Raw genomic sequence first — 6,000 nt, forward strand, 5'->3', positions numbered from 1 at the left:
AAAAGCTACCAATATTAGTTAAGTAATTCATACACTATTATGGTCAACCTTCTCTATAATTGTCATTCGTTATAATAATATTTTACTATAACAGTCTGATTTTTAACAATAATATTTATTATAACGGTACACTCTTTATAAAGTTACCTCTCTGTAACAGTCATACTCAAATATTGTGTAATAATATTTTGTAAGAAATATACTATGTACAAAAATAAATTATGAACGATCATTAATGTCATGCACATAGTAATATAAAGTACAAATATCTTAAAGGAAAAAAAATCTCATAATAATCTGATTTAGTCTTGAAAATTTTCAAAATCACCTATTTTCTATCCACCGATTTTGTATAAATTTGATACTTATTTCCTTGATTTTGGTAGCTATAATTAGTCTCTTTTAAGTTTGTAATTTTGCAAGACTAAATCAGATTACTATGAGAAATATATTTTTGTTTGCTTACTTTTGTTTATAACAGTTAAATGAGATTTAAACATCAAATGCTAGTATACATACATAACAACACCTCATTATAGCAGCCGTGAAATTTTCAGATAAATGCAATCATTATTGAGAGGTTTGACTGTACTAATATTAGCCAATTATTCATAAAAATGCTATCAATATTCACCCTGATTTTTTTTAAGGCCAAACCTATCGATAGACACCTGTGGTCGTCTGGTTCTTTTAGTTGAACATCTCAACTAAATCTTGTTTAGACACACACGAGGTAGGGTCCAACTGTGTCATTTAGACATTTTTCGCTGACTTGGCAACTTGCTTGATTTTCACACCAAAGGCGGCGCGTGAAGAGCCCAAAAAATAGTTTTTTTTTTTTTTTTTTAAATTCATTTCCTTCTTCTTCTTTATTCTTTTTCTCTTTCTTCTCCATTTAACAAACCTTCCACCATTGCCATCTTGTTCACAGGGAAAAAATGAAGACCGCCACCACCCTCTCTCCCTAAGCGTCTACGGGGGATAAGAAAAATAATTTTTCTTTGGATAAATCTATTTAATAAACAATAGAAAAATAAAATTCCCAAAAATATTTTTTTTTTTAAAAAAATTTCCATTAATGGAGTCTTTAGAAAGCTTGGAGGTTTAAAATGGGTTAATTGATTTGATGAAAATTTTGAAAAATTAATGTTGAATTATCTTTGGGTCTTCGTTGGGAATCTTTAGCTGAAGTTATAACAAATTTGGAGTTTCTCTTGAAAATTTGGATTAAAATCGTGATCGTAATAAGAACAATATGAAGATGGTGAAGGACACCAAGAACAACTATTCATTTCAGAATTTCAATGTGTCCTTTTTTTCCTTTTCTTTTTGTTAAGAATGTGTCCTTTTTTGATTGGGTGTAAATTAAGTTTGTTTTTTTCTTTTCTTTTTGAGAGTATTACTTTTAATTAGTTATTAAATATTTTAAAATAGTGTTTTTTTAATTAAAAAAGACACATATCCTCATTTTATTCGTCATTTGCCATGCTAGCAGCTAGTGTATTGCACACACTTTATAAATGTAGCTAATTCAGAGAAAAATGTCTAAATGGCACAGTCGGACTCTACCTGAGGTGTCTAAATGAAACAAACTTTAGTTGAGGTATTCAAGTGAAAGAACCGGACGACCACGGGTGTCAATAGATGGGTTTGGCCTTTTTTTTTTTTTTTAATTACAATGTGACTAATGGTTCCTTCTCTGCTTTGTGCTTTTCTTGTTTGTCCACTTCACTGTTCTTCTTTGTACTATCAAAATAGCGTCTATCCTAACCAATATTCAAATTATTAGCATAATAAATGTCATCTTCCCCATAAAAGCACTTTATTTTGGAAAACTTAATTAACAACACAGGATCGCAAGTAAATTAATAGACGATGATGAAGAACTGTAAGAACACTTACCTTGATCCATTGTAAGAATCGATTGAAGGAAGTCATGATCTTCTAAGTCTTGTTACTTTCTTTATGACACTTCTCTTAATAGGGCAGAGAGGAAAAGACTCGGTAACAGAGTTAGGAACCACAACCAATATATAACAGTGAGCCACCTCTTCGAAAGAGACATAAGTCTTCAAATGTAACCTTTCCAAAGAGGTTTAACTCTTCAGTTATAAACCCATCAATTATAACTGAAAAGTTAATTAGGTTTCTACGCATATAAAATCCATACCTCATAAAATAAGATTTATATATAGCCCATAAAAATAACAATTTATCAGATCAGAAAAATGGTCATCTTTAATCGATAGCATATCTGTGTACGATTATATTAAATATGTGAGTCAACTAAATAGAGAATTTCTAGCAATCTCCCACTTAGACCACATATATTTCTGAAAACTTGTACATAACGAAAACTTTATAGTGCGCACAATTTGCTATCTCTAAGCAATCTGGTCCATTAATCGTGCTAATACGGGATCAAATTGATTTTTGTAACATATATCCATCACTAAACCCATCAATGGTCACAATATTAGCAAAATTAATGACATAGATCAAGTATGGATGCATAGCATGGAAATTACATGTAAATTGATCTCGGTCATGCCTATTTCTGACTGGTCCTAGTTTATGACTTAAATAGTCCATAAACCACTTTCTTACCATGTATGCAAAACTGCAGTAGAAAGTCAATAGCTTTATTTTCAGAGTTTTCCATTAATGTATGAACATAAAATTCTTAAAACTTTAATCTGTACAGAAAATATTCTTAAACATGTCAAAAGCATAAATAAAACCTCCCACTGAAGTGACTCATCATATAGTCCAACGACATCCATATAAGCTACAAACTCATTAAAAAGCGTAGGTTGCAACCTTTCATGAGCGGATCTACAACAATGGAGTTTGTATTAATATGCTCTATTACCACAAAAAGACTCTAAACTCTTTTCTTCACAATCGGTCATTTAATGTCTATATACGTAATTCAAATATATATATATATATATATATATATATATATATATATATATATATATATATATATATATATATATATAAAGGGTCCATCTCAAGATACCTAACACAACATTATTATTTAGTCTTTGGACATAAATGATAATTTGTAAGTGGTACTCTTATACATAATTCATAAATATTGGCTACCAAAACGGCCTAGTAATAGATCTTTCTTTGGATTGACATATTACCAGCATGATATTACTAAATGCATCACATATTCATGGCTATCCATAATCTGGCCAAAATAATCTTCTTTTGGGATAATTATTTCGCATAGACAAAACATGCTTAATTTCAAAATAATAAATCTTATCTAATATTGTTATAGCCCGTATTTTGTACGTTTGGATATTTCGAAGTCGTCGTGGAAAGTTACGGGTGAGACGATTTTCAAAAATTATTTTAATGCAAGTGGCTATGAATGTTGCTTATGAACATTATGAGTACGGGAATATTGTGAGAGGTTGAGGGCGGAAAAGGAAAATTCGCAAAATGGTTCATGGAAATATTTAAAAAGGCTAGGGGCAAAATGGTCATTTCACGGGAATTCAAGAAAAATTCATGAAGGGGGCCATATTGGCCGTGTACTATGTGCCCTTATTTTAATTAATGGGGGCCAATTGTAAATCTTAAAAGTTATGGGTCAAAACTTGTTGAAGAAGACATTAGTCTTCTTTGAGGAAAAATCAAGAAAATGAGGGAAAAATCTAGAGAGGGGCATGTGCCCCTCACATGACTAAGGGAATTATATATATAAATGTGGGAGTCATCATTTATTCAAGAAAAAGGAAGAACAAAAAAAAAAAAAAAGAGAAGGGAGGAGAAAGAATGGCCTATTCGGCCATGAAGGAGAGAAAGAAAAAAAAATTCAAGCCATTCAATTTTGATCCAAAATTTCCTCTCTTCATGAATTCTTATTAAGTTCAAGACTCTCTTCAATATGGCATAATTATCCGAGCAAGAAAACCACTTTTGTGGCAAGTGAGGAAGTTGAAGGAAAAGGTAAGAATTCATTCCTTTTATATGTTATGAATGGTTTGGAATGTTGTGATGTGTGGGAAAGAATGAAATTCATAATAATATGGATGTTGATGTTGAAGCCGTGCATGATGTGTGTGTGTAGCCGTGCATGGAGTGTGTGTGTGTAGGAATAAAGATTGAATTAATTTTATGTAGTATGTTGGTTGTTGTTGTAATGCATGGAAAAGGATGAGAATTCATGAAAATATGTGGTGTGTGTATGGCCGAATATAGTGGCCTTGTGTAAGAAAAAGGAAAAAAAATTATTTAGTAGTTTGGTTGTTATGTTGTGGATCTCATGATGTAAAACGAGTATTTAATGGCTTGAAAGGAAGTTGTGGTTATATGTAGATTATGGAAGAAGTTAGAATGACGATAGTATGGTTTCGTATAATTGTAGTGATGATGTTGCTAATGTGTGCGGAGGAGTAGTATGCCGATTGAGTCATTTTGAATGTCACACGAATTGAATTGAATATAAATGAAGTATCGTTGAAATGTTGTGCGGGTTGTTGGAATGTCCTTGAATACTTTTGAATGGTTTCGGGATGGTATTTGAGTATGTGAATTGTTTGAGATATTCTTGAATCAATTGTTGATGTCATTGGCATAATTGCTAGTGTTGTTGTTGATAATGTGGCCGAGTTCCATTCTCGGATTTTCTGTGGCATTGTTGGCCGAGATAGAGTCTCGGGGAGGGTGCATTACGGGGGAGGTCTTCATACAAATTTCGGCGTAAAATAAGTGAACTTATTTGGAAGATTAAAACAAGTGTTGGTTAAGAGTGAATTCTTAAAGCTTTATGGTTGATATTTGGTAAATGTGACCAAATTGCGCTTTTTGGCAAACTTGGAGCTGGGATTTGGAGAAGCTTAAGGAGCGGAAAAGGTATGTAAGGCTTACCCTTTCTTTCTTTGGCATGTCCTAGATGTAATAATCTTGAATATGTGCTTCGGGGACTATTCCAATCCTAGAAGTCCGAGGTTGAATTTAGTTACTATTCATTCAATGGGATTGAACTAACTAATTTGTGCCTTATTGTAAAGACATGTCTAAGCGTCCGTATCTTTTGAAAGTGAAAGTGGAAGGCCTTGAAATCTTCGAGGATAGTCTAATGAGACATAATGACCACGTTTTTACGCTCGTTACCCGACTTGACCCGAAGTGGGCCCACAATCCCCGAGACCTAATTGTACTGTTCTATTTGCCTTACGTTCGTAAGATAACTAAGGAAACCTTTGACTTTCGTTCCGAATTTAATATAAGTGTCTGATAACTCAGCTATGAGCATTTTGGTCTGACTATCCGGATATAAACACTCCGACACGAATGATCTGATATGAATATTTTGATATAAGCACTTTGATGTAAATATTCTGAAATGGAAATTCTGATATAAGTATTCGGATATGAGTGTGGTGACATAAGTATTTGATACAAGTATTTTGATATGAATATTCTCTGTAAGCTTTAATGTTCTTCATACACGGTTCTGATCGCTTGAAAAGTCCGAAGAGGTTTCTGCGCTTCAAATGTCCATAACTTTCTGATGCTAATTCGGAAGGACCCGAAACTTGCTTCTGGATCTTCATATGTTGGTAAGTGTACGTATTCATTGAAATCGGATTTATGTGCATATGGTTTCTCACGACTACGCTCGTGCATGGCTTAAAGTATCTTTCACCGAGTCCGGGCCAGGGCATGTTATGTTCTCGTGCGTACTCTACGGAAGACTCGATTCCCGAGTCCCGGGCCGGGACATGATTTCGTGCGCACTTCTCGCACTATTCACCGAGTCCCTCGTACTTGCGGGCCGGACACGTTATCCGTGTATGTTTATGATGATATGGGGATGGCGGCCGGGATGGCATTTGATATTATCCACCGAGACCCGCGCAGGTCGGACACGTTATGCATATCCGGCACGATTCGATGCATGATTCTACATTGCCGAGTCCCTTAACAAAGGGCGGACACGTTATTTGCATATATGACATACGAGTCCGCGATATA

This window comes from Lycium ferocissimum, chromosome 7, assembly GCF_029784015.1.
Source record: "Lycium ferocissimum isolate CSIRO_LF1 chromosome 7, AGI_CSIRO_Lferr_CH_V1, whole genome shotgun sequence".
NCBI lineage: Eukaryota > Viridiplantae > Streptophyta > Magnoliopsida > Solanales > Solanaceae > Lycium > Lycium ferocissimum.